This window comes from Ovis aries, chromosome 14 (genome assembly GCF_016772045.2).
Source record: "Ovis aries strain OAR_USU_Benz2616 breed Rambouillet chromosome 14, ARS-UI_Ramb_v3.0, whole genome shotgun sequence".
NCBI classification, from domain to species: Eukaryota; Metazoa; Chordata; class Mammalia; order Artiodactyla; family Bovidae; genus Ovis; species Ovis aries.
In genome coordinates this window covers 65,014,294-65,025,820 of record NC_056067.1, presented here as the reverse complement: position 1 = coordinate 65,025,820, position 11,527 = coordinate 65,014,294, and the positions used below count along the sequence as shown (strand labels likewise).

At 49.4% G+C, this 11,527-nt stretch overlaps 1 protein-coding gene across 2 annotated transcripts in view; it reads right to left on the bottom strand.

Annotated features, from left to right (window-relative positions):
* Positions 1-3,559: 3,559 nt before the first annotated feature.
* LOC132657795 (uncharacterized) overlaps positions 3,560-11,527 on the bottom strand; it is a 169,103-nt gene continuing 161,135 nt past the window's right edge. For both annotated transcript variants that reach the window (XR_009596461.1, XR_009596462.1), the window contains one exon: positions 3,560-11,506. The gene's annotated coding sequence lies outside the window, so the exon portion shown is untranslated. The remainder of the gene's footprint in view (positions 11,507-11,527) is intronic.

The window sequence follows — 11,527 nt, the reverse complement described above, 5'->3', positions numbered from 1 at the left end:
GTACTCGACCGACGGGAGCGGCGGAGACGGTTGCCATGGAGACCACCTCCGGAGTGGGAGATGCGCTGGGGTGAGGAGCGGCGGGAGGCCGGGAGACTGGAATTTTCCAGTCCCTCACATCACGTGACGAGCGGATGCTGAGCCGAGTGTAGACAGAGGGCGGCCTGTCAATAAATATCTCTATTGATTATCTGCGAATGAGTCAATAAATATCTGTATCGATTATTTGAGAATGTGTATGAAACGCAGAGAAATATCGGTGGCTTTATAGTGGTAAAGAATCCGCCTGCCGGTGCGGGAGCCACAGGAGACAGGGGCTGAATCCCTGGGCAGGAAGATCCCCTGGAGGAGGGACTGGCAACCCACTCCGGGATTTTTGCCCGAAAAATCCCATGGACAGAGGAGCCTGGAGGGCTGCAGTCCAGGGGGTCGAAAAGAGTAGGACATGACTGAGCCACAAGGAGAGAAAAGACAGCAGGTATAGAAAAATATTGGTGTCTGTAATTTGGGGAAACACAGGGTCTTTAGCGCTTGGCTTGGCCTCTCTGAAACCTCCCGTTACTTTGCTCAAAAGGGAACAGTCATCACTCCACGCTACTGGAGGATTCAATCAGTCTGGTTTTCCTAGGCCTTACTAGTCGGGTGTCCCTGGAGGATCGCCTGTGCAGGTGAAAGGCAAACCCAGGGCTACTCCCAAGACTTTCTGAAGCAAAACACCTTGTCCAAGCACTCACCCACCTTCCCACCTGTCTTTCATTTCCTCTCACCCTGATAATTTTCTTCCCAGCAGTTTTTACAGATTGTTTTCCAACATGGCAGCTGCAAGCCACTGCGGCTATTTCGGTGCCTGGAATGTGTCTAGTCTCCCCCGAGACAGGCTGTAATTGTGAACTACACATCGGATTTTTAAAAACCTAGAAACAAAAAAAATTGAAACATTTCATCGATCTTTTTTATTTTTTACATCGGTGTTATTGGTTCGAATGGCAATATTTTGTATTGGGTTTAATAAAACCTACTGTTAAGATTACTTCCGCCTATGTCTCTTTATCTTCTTTTTAAATGTGACTATTGGAAAATTGGACACTTGTGGCTTCTTTTGTGTTTCCACTGTGCCGTTTTATTGTCTGAAATAACGTGCTGATTTATTTCTTATTCATTTGCTTTCTGCATCCTTGCCTGACGGTGAACATTCAGTGAAAGATCTTGTCTGTTTTGTTGGTCCTGTATTAAATACACACATATGGCCCTTAGGAGATATATTTTTAGTGACTTGAAATCTCAAGGAGATATTTCAGAAGAGAAGAGATCCTTGAATGTCAGAAGGCCGCAGAGGAAAATTCTGTCATTAATCTTTTCGGCTAAACCTGGACCTCATCTGATGTGTTAGCTTTGGGTGCTGGAGAAACTAGGAATTTTTAATATTAGGAGGGCTGTGGGGGGGGCGGATGTCCAAAATTGTCCCAAGAGAATAGTCTAGACTTGGAGTTTAGAGGAAAATGCATGCAAAGTCTATCCACTCATCAACAGAGATAACTGGCCTAGCCTCTTGTAAATTCCCTGATCACTCCCCTGACCAAAGTCACTCCTGACCTGTCGCTTGTGCCTTACCCCAATATTTTATTCTTCAGAGAACGTAATGCTATCATAGATTTTAACATATTGTGAAACGAAAGTGCTTCTGCCACTTTAATAAACAAGAATGTCACAGCCATCAGCGACTTCTGGCCTCCACACGGGAATGAGCGCCCCCCAAACTGTGACCCAGCGGATCCTGCCGCCCCCACAGTGATTGCTGAGGAGCTGGGGAAATGCAAGAAGCCAGGTGAACAAGGACACAGAAGCGGCCCCAGACAGCTGAGGTGTGTAACAAAGGAGCTAACGCAGCAAGCCCAGAGCCTTGCGTCTCCTCGTCCATCGAACGCTGAATTCCTTGACACCTGATCTCTGATTTTCAGCTGCCTGCTCCCTTTGTTGCAAACTTGCATATATCCTGACTTACCCTCCTGATTCCTTGGAGCAGTTTTCTCAGAGCTACTGAGATTCTGTCTCCCGGGCTTGGAGTCCTAAACACTCCTACCCAATAAAATGACTCTCTGCTTTCAGCTTGTGACTATTCTTTTTAAGTTGACAATATATACGCACATGTGTGTGTCATATATGTGCATGTGCTTACATATTACTTACATGTGTGTTTCACATGTTAGCATGTATGCTCATGCTCAGTTGTGCCCAACTCTGCGACCGCATGGGCTGTGACCTGCCAGGCTCTTCTGTCCATGGAATTTTCCAGGCAATAATACTGCAGTGGGTTGCCATTTCCTATTCCAGGAGATTTCCCAACTCAGGGATTGAACCCACATCTCTTGTGTCTCTTGCCATGGCGGCGAATTCTTTACCACTGCACCACGTGGGAATCCCTATATTGTTTATATGTGCATATATTATTTACACAGAAATATTGTGTATACCAAGTAAACAAATATTATTTATGATAATATATGTAATAATCATATATTGCACACATCGCTGTTATGTATTATTTGTATATTACATATATTTGTATATAAATAAAAGCATGCTTGTATTTACATATATATATTTGTATTTACTGCATCTTCCAATAGGAAACCAACCTGCTTGAAAACGAAAGCTCTGGTTTAGGCGACCACCACCCAGAAGAGTCTGGCAGACAGCAGTGACTCTATAAACCTTTGTTGAAAGAATGAATCAGTCAAATAACTGATTACTGGCGAGAGCAAAGGTTGTTTACGTCACTGGTGCCAGAGGCTGCAACGGACACCTGTGACTTCCACTCTGGTCTTCAGGTTCCCCGCCCCTCCTGCAAAGACGCCATTGTGACCTTCTCAAAAGACAGAATCCCCAATCCCAGAAGCCCGTGTGCCCTTCCCCCAGACCGCGCCCTTCTGCTCGACAGCTCTGGTATCCATTACTCGGCCCTGGTCCTTAAGAGCATTGGCGGGGTCTCAGGGAGGCAGGCAGGCTCTGTTGCCATGGAAACTGCAGCCGAGGGATGGGGACGAGGCTGAGAGCCACTTAGCGGGTGGAACTTTCCAGACTGCGTGGGGGTTAGAGTTCCAGCCTGCCATACGAACCGATTCCCAATAAATAGTTGGCCGGGGTGGGGGGAGGGGAGTTTGAACAAAAATACGGGATCATGGGAAAGTGACGTCACCTTTCTGAGGCAGCGTTCTCATCTAAAAGTGGGGAGATACGTATATTTTTCTGTATCCTTGGAGTGTGGTGCAGATGATAATAGATGCTGTTTGTAAATCACTCGGCACCGTGCCTGTCCTAGTGTAGCCAGGATTAAAAAAAAAACAAAACTACGTTCCAGGATTCACCTGCGTCAGAATGGGAAACGAGGGAGAGAGAAGTAATTGAACACCCAAAGCCCTGGGCTGCCCTTAGACCCTTAGTGAAAGAAGAGCTCAGCCCCTGCTCCCTCCTCTCCCCGACTCAGAGTCCTGCTTTATTTTATACATAGCATCTGAGGTTACCTTCACCTGAGAGTACCTTCTTCTTTTCTTTCCCCGAGTTTTATTGAGGCATAATTATGAGATATTTTGATATATGTATATGTTGGGAAATGACTGCAATCAAGTTACGGACACACCCCTTACCCCACAGTTACAACTTTGTGTGTGTCTATGGTGGGTGCATTTGGGATCAACTCTCTTAGCACAGGTCAGGTACACAATTTGTATACTTTTATAATGACTCAGACGGTCAAGAATCTGCCTGCGATGCACGAGACCTGGGTTCAATTCCTGGGTTGGGAAGATGGCAGATGGAGAAGGGACTGTCTGCAGAAGGGAACGGTTATCCAAGCCAGTATTCTTTCTGGGAGGACCCCATGGACAGAGGAGCCTGGCAGGCCACAGTCCATGGGGTCACGAAGACTTGGACATGGCTGAGTGGCTAACACATGCATAGTCGTATTAACCACAGTCACCAGGTTGTACATTAAATCTGCAGAACTTATTCCCTTGCATAACTGAAACTTCCAACCCTTTGACCCCCATCTCTGTATTTCCCCTAGTCAGTTCAGTCACTCAGTCGTGTCCGACTCTTTGTGACCCCATGGACCACAGCACGCCAGGCCTCCCCGTCCATCACCAACTCCCAGAGCTTGCTCAAACTCATGTCCATCGAGTCGGTGATGCCATCCAACCATCTCATCCTCTGTCACCCCCTTCTCCTCCCACCTTCACTCTTTCCCAGCATCAGAGCCTTTTTTTTCTTCCCTAACCCTTTTTTTAATTTGCCCTAATTAACCCTTCTCCTGGCATGCTGCAGTCCCTGGGATCGCAAAGAGTCGGCCATGACTGAGTGACTGAACTGAACTGAACCCCTTTCCTGCTTTATTATCTCCCCCACCCCCTCAATCTTTCCCAGCATCAGGGTCTTTTGTTCGCCCTAACGCTTGTCCTGCTTTATCACCCCCCCACTCCCCACTGCAGAGTGAGCCCCCTTCCGTGGGATGGAGCCGTCTGTCTCGGTCTCCCCCTGCACCCCTGGCCCAGCCTAGTGCCTGCACACAGCAGGTGCCTCACCTACCATGCACGCAGATGTGTGGAGGCATCCACGCACTGTCTGGTGGGAGGAGAGGCGTCTGAAAGGCAGAATGACTTAGGAAATGGAGGGTGAGACAGAGGACACGTTTGTGGGGGGATAAACAGTTAAGGGAGGCGGGCTGAGGGGACCTTGATATTCAGACGGGAGGAGACCTCGCTGTCTGACCCTGGGGCTGAGCGCAGGAGAGGTGAAGGGGGAGAGGAGCCTCAGGGGCATCTCTTCCCAGGGAGAGGCGCCCACTCCCAAAGCCCCAGACACCCCTGAAACCCAAAGGTCCCAGCTCAGAGTCTCACAAGGGTGACACAGGGAGGCAAGAAGGTGGGCTGGGGCTTGTGCCCAATGTACAGTTCAGAGTAGTTTTCATTTCCATAAGGATACTAATATATCCTCTCGCTCTCCTTTGTTTTAAACTAAGTATCTGAAGTGATGCCATTTGCTGCAACTGGACGGCCCTGGAGATGATCATACTGAGTGAAGTACAGTCAGAGAAAAGCAAATATCCTGTGATATTACTCATACGTGGGCTCTAAACAAACGATACAAAAGAACTTATTTACAAAACAGAGACACCCACAGACCTGGAGAACGAACTTATGGTCGTTTGGGGGGTGGCGAGGGTGGGAGGGAAGGGGTGGTTTGGGAGTTTGGGATGGACAAGCACGCACTGCCGTGTATTTGAAATGGAGAGCCAGCAAGGACCTACTCCTGCGGAGCACAGGGACCTCTGCCGCGCGCTGTGTAACGGTCTAAATGGGAAGGGAATCCGAATAAGAACAGAAGCACGTATTAGTAGGCGCACAACCGAATCACTCTGCTGTGCTCCCGAAACTAATGCAGCACTGTAAACCAACTATACTCCAGGATAAAATAAAAAATAAAATAAGTGATCACCATTACAGACTCACTAGAAGGGTGAAAAATGAAGAGAATGACGCCCTGAGCACTGGGGAGATGTGTGCAGCCCCAGAAACGTTGTCCCCAATGGCACAGCCATTTGGGACAAAGCCCTGGCATTTCCCTAAAGTGAGCGCTTCTCTTCAGTCTGGCCTCAGTGTTCTCAAGGGTGCGGAGTGACACCTCCTATGAAAGGCAACCACCGCCTCGAGCACACGAAGCGAACGCTGATAAGCGTCTGAACGTACAGGGGGTGGTGGGCAGTGTGGCCACGCGGAGAAGGTGGGACTCGGTAACTTGAGCAGCTGCTTTCCGGACTCCAGCCAGTGGCTTGTGCGCATGACATCGAACCAGTGCCGCTAGGTGCTCTGAAGTTTCGAGAAAAATCAGAAAGCTGTATTTTTATGTTGAAATGAGCTCTCCCATGATTTCGCTGCTGCTTCAAGGTGTATCCATCGGTGGCGGGTTTGTAAAGGGGCTCCATCTTTTTTGTTTTTCTCACTTCTCTTTAAAGAACTTCTTTTTAATATATATATGTTTTTTGCAAGGCAGGTCTGGGAATGAATTCCTTCCATTTTTATTTGAGAAAGTGTTTTGTTTTTTCTTCATTTAAAAAATTACTTTTTTATTTCTGTGACTGCATCAGGGCTTTGCTGTGGCTTGAGGGTTCTCCAGCTGTGGTGTGCAGACTTGGTTGCTTGCAGCATGGGGGATCTTAGTTCCCTGACCAGGGATCGAACCTGTGTCCTCTGCATCGCAAGGTGAATTCTTAACACTGGGACACCAAGGGAGTCCCTCTCTTTCATTTTTGAAGGATAGTTTTTTCTGGAGATACAGTTATGCACTGGTGGGCTTTTTGTTTGCACACTTAAATAGCTAACAATTAAAAAAAATTTTTTTTTTTCCATTGGCTGCACTGAACGGCACGTGGGATCCTGGTTTCCTGACTAGGGTTTGAACCTGTGCCCCTTGCCTTGGAAGCACTGGAAGTGAAGAGTCTTAACCACTGGGCCACCAGGGAATCCCCCAGGCACAATTTTTACGGTGGGCAATTTGCATTAAAGATGCAAAATCAGACGGCTTTTTCCCCTTTGACCTGGCAGTTTTAGTTCCAAGGATAAATCGCACAGCTGCACTTGTATTGAGACGTGCAACAGCAGGGGCGTCGCGGAGTTGACTGCAGCCATGTCAGTTGCCAGAGGAGGGGCCCAGCCTCAGTGTCAAGGTGAGATATCGCGTGACAACCATACCGTGGGGTGTCCTCAATCTGTAAGAGGAATGGGTCATCTGCTGAAGTCCCAGTGTAGACTGGCCACCAAGGACTCATTTATTTAACGTGCATACAGACCCCACAGGCAACCGCCTCCCAGCTGCTCTTCTTTCAGCTCTCACCCCAACCCCTGTTTTGCTGGTGTTCAGTTGCTCAGTCATGTCTGACTCTTTGCGACCCATGGACTGCAGCATGCCAGGTTCCCCCATCCTTCACGATCTCCCGGAGTTTGCTCAGACTCACGTTCACCGAGTCGGTGATATTTTAGAGCTGGGGGAATGGAGGCACCAAGAGAGGAAGCCCAGGGTCCCAGGGTAACAGGTGGACAAGCTGGGAGTCAAATTTAGACAGTGCGTTCAGTCCAGGCGTTGAACCACCAAACTATGCTGTCTTCACATTAGGAAATAGCAAGCTGCAGAAAACATGGATGCAAAAGTCACTATTCTGTTTTTAAAAGGAGGGAGCTGCCAATGTGATGTGCTTATAATGCCTCGTCAAGGATGATGTTCCACATTCCTCAGAGGGAACGGGGTGACTTGGGACTGGCAGGAAAGTTGAGTTTTCACTAGACAATACTTCCCATAAGATTATTATGTCCACAGAGTTGAGACGTAATCACCATTTAAAATGTACTCTCACTGAAGCGACCTAAGTTTCCATCGACAGGTGAATGGATGAAGAGGATGGGGTATATATACACACTGGAGTATCACTCAGCCATAAAAAAGAATAAGACAATGCCTTGTGCAGCCACATGGATGGACGTAGAAATTATCACACTGCGTGAAGTAAGTCAGAGAAAGACAAACATCATATGATATTGCTTATGTTGTTTAGACACTCAGCCGTGTCCAGCTCTTTTTTCACTTGATGGACTGCAGCCCTCCAGGCTCCTCTGTCCATCAGATTTTCCAGGCAAGGATACTGGAGTGAGTGGCTATTCCTTTCACCAGGGGATATTCCCCACCCAGGGATGAAACCTGTGTCTCCTATGTCTCCTGCCTTGGCAGGCGGACTCTTTACCACCAAGCCACCAGGAAAGCTCATGATATCGCTTTATATGTGGAGTCTAAAAACATGATAAAACAAACTTACTTATAAAACGCAAACAGAGTCACATACATAGAAAATAAATTTATGGTGACCAAGGGGGTGAGTGGGGGCGGGGGGAGGAGGGATACATTAGGAGTTTGGAATTATCAGATATATGCTTTTAATAACCAATACAGATCAGGGAACTATATTCAATATCTTGTAATAACCTGGAATGTGAAAGAATCTGAAAAATATATATATGTATCTTTATATCTATGTCTGAATCACTGTGCTGGACCCCAGCAACTAACACAGCATGGTAAACCAAGCATGCTTCAATGAAGATTTTTTTTTAATTTATTTTTTTGTTGAAGGATAATTGGTTTACAGAATTTTGGTTTTTTTTCTGCCAGACCTCAATATGAATCAGCCACAGGTATACAAAAAAAATAAAATAAAATGTACTACTGTTAAAAAGGGAAAACACGAAATTGAATCTGATGCTGCGGGGTCTGTCTTCCCAGAACTGCGCGCCTGCCGTCATAACAATACAGTCTCCGCGTCCGCGCCCCGGCAGCTGAACCGCAGTCCCAGAGCCTCCTCGAAGGAGGCTCTGCGGCTTTTTCTTCGTCCTCCTAGGTCTCTCCAGACAGAAGCCTGGAGCTTAAAATAGGCACAGAATTAATGTAGCAATTGAATTATCTGTGTTCATCATCTATTTAATCCAGTCAATATGTTTGGAATAAATAAGTGGTTTAAGGAATGAAGGAGCACGCTTGCGAACAGGTGGGGTGGATGGTGTCTGCGGCTCTTCGGGGCCACTTGGGATGTCTGCAGAAAACCCGCCTGGACTTCGCCCCGCCTGCCCCCGCGCAGACCCCAGTCTAAAGATGCACTTTAATTGGATCAAAGTCGTGAGTGGCCTACTAATGGGGAGCCCTTGCTCCGGCCTCCCCCTCCTCCCCCTCATCAGGCCGCGCGGTCGTTTATCAGCCTGGAGAGCTGTCGGCGGGCGACATCCATTGCTATGGAAACCGCAGCCGGCGGGGAGGCGGTGGGGCTGCGGCAGGAGCAGGAGAGGGGCGGTGGGGGGACCCTGGAGCCTGGAATTTTCCAGGCGCAGGACTTAGACTGTATGTGCGTGCGTGTTCGAACCCTTGCCTGGACTCTGGGGAGGGGGTGCTTCTTGGGGGGAGATGCTGAGAAGGGGGCTCTGGCCTCTCGCCCACCCCCATTCTGAACCTCCCTTTCCCGATGCAGAAGAGACTTCATGGGGTTCTCTGCCCTGGAGAAAGGTAGAGATTTTTAGATAAAGGTAAAGATTCTAGAATCTTCCAGAATCCCATGCCCATCATTTTCCTGTAGTGCGCGCTGAGTCGCATCCGACTCTTTAGTACCCCGTGGATTTTATGTGGCCCACCAGGCTCCTCTGTCCATGGGATTCTCCAGGCGAGAATACTGGAGTGGGGGGCCGGGCCCTCCTCCGGGGGATCTTCCCCACCCAGGGGAACCCGAGTCTCCCCCATCGGCAGGCAGACTCTTCACTGTCTGAGCCACCAGGCAGGTTCCTGCCCGCTTGACTTCCTCCGAACGAGCTGCATGTGCCTGCTGCGGGGTCCTGTCTTCTGCTGGGGTCAGGGGTCTCTGAGAGTTGTGCTGCCCTAGTTACCTGGGGGCCCTCAGAGCGTTGGGCCGTGCCCGGCACGTAGTAGGGCCGGAGGACGGACAGCCTGACTCGGGTGAGCGAATGGGTGAGCGGATCAGTGTTTCCTGTTCTCCCACAGTCTCACAGGAGCAGACTGGGAGGGACCGAGTGCCTGGATTCTTCCGGCCTCCAGGGGAGGCAGAAGTTGTGACCCTGACCCCCCTCCTCCACACCCCCTCCCCCGGGAGGGCGCCTGTTCCAGGAAGGGCACACGGACCCCCACGGATGGAGGGCCTGGGCTTCACTGTCTCAGCTTTATTGACGTATAACCGACGCGTTAAAACTGAATACGTTTACGTTGGACAGAGGGGCGATTTGATGCAAGTGTGCACTGTGAAATAACCGTCACAGCCACGTTAATGCATCCGGCATCCCCAAGTCACCAGTCTTTCCTCCTCTCCTGGCTTCCTCCTTCCTTCCTCCCCTCCCGCCACCTCCTCTCCCTCCTCCCCTTCCTCTTCAGGTCTGTGCTGAACACTCAACGACCCTCTTAGCAAACTGCATGTTCACACTACACGGCCCTAACTACAGTCACACTGCTCTACGGCACACAGACATCCCGGGGGCTTACAGGTCTGCCCTTGGCTGCGGGGCAGGCGCTCCTCAGTGGTGTGTCTGGATTTGAATCCGGGTCAATGAGCTGTGCACCCGGGGGCCAGTGGCTTAACCTCCCTGTGCCTCCAGAGCTTGCACATGACTGGGGCTCAGGAGGGGTTACGTTTAGCTGTCTTTTGTATATAGTTTTTCACTTCATAAATATGTGTATACCTTGCAGTACATGGCTCTAGGCACACAGCTCAGAGGTTAAAGCATCCGACTCCAATGCAGGAGACCCGGGTTCGATCCCTGGGTCGGGAAGATCCCCTGGAGAAGGAAATGGCAACCCACTCCAGTATTCTTGCCTGGAGAATCCCATGGACAGAGGAGCCTGGTAGGCTATAGTCCACGGGGTCGCACAGAGTCGGACACGACTGAGTGACTTCACTTCACTTTGCAGTACATATGGTAGATAATTAGTAACCGATACACAGTCGGCCCCTAAACAGCGTGGGGGTGTTAGAGGTGCTGACTCCGTGCAGTTAAAAATCTGCACATGGCTTGCTGTCAGTCCCCGGTGCGCTTGGTTTCTTGGTATCCGTAGGTCTAATCATGTGGCACTGCGGGAAGTACTATTGAGAAAAAACTGCACATAAATGGATCTGTGAAGTTCAAACCTGTATTGTTCAGGGGCCAGCTGTATTTTACCCATTGTGTGTTCAGTTGTTCAGTCGTGTCCAGCTCTTTGGGACCCCATGGACTGCAGCACGCCAGGCCTCCCTGTCCAGCACCAACTCCTGGAGTCCACCCAAACCCATGTCCATCGAGTCAGTGATGCCATCCAGCCATCTCATCCTCTGTCGTCCCCTTCTCCTCCTGCCCTCAATCCTTCCCAGCATCAGGGTCTTTTCCAGTGAGTCAGTGCTTCACATCAGGTGGCCAAAGGATTGGAGCTTCAGCTTCAGCAGCAGTCCTTCCAGTGAACACCCAGATGGACTGGTTGGATCTCCCTGAAGTCCAACGGACTCTCAGGAGTCTTCTCCAGCACCACAGTTCAAAAGCATCAATTCTTCTGCGCTCAGCTTTCTTTATGGTCCAACTCTCACATCCATCCGTGACTACTGGAAAAACCATGGCTTAGGGAGTTCCTTCGGAGAAGGCGATGGCAACTCACTCCAATACTCTTGCCTGGAAAATCCTATGGACAGAGGAGCCTGGTAGGCTGCAGTCCATGGGGTCGCTAAGAGTCGGATACGACTGAGCATCTTCATTTTCACTTTTTACTTTCATGCACTGGAGAAGGAAATGGCAACCCAGTCCAGTGTTCTTGCCTGGAGAATCCCAGGGACGGGGGCGCCTGGTGGGCTGCTGTCTATGGGGTCGCACAGAGTCCGACATGACTGAAGCAACTTAGCAGCAGCAGCAACTTTCTTTATAGTCCAACTCTCACATCCGTATATATGTACCTAAAATCAATAAATAGATTT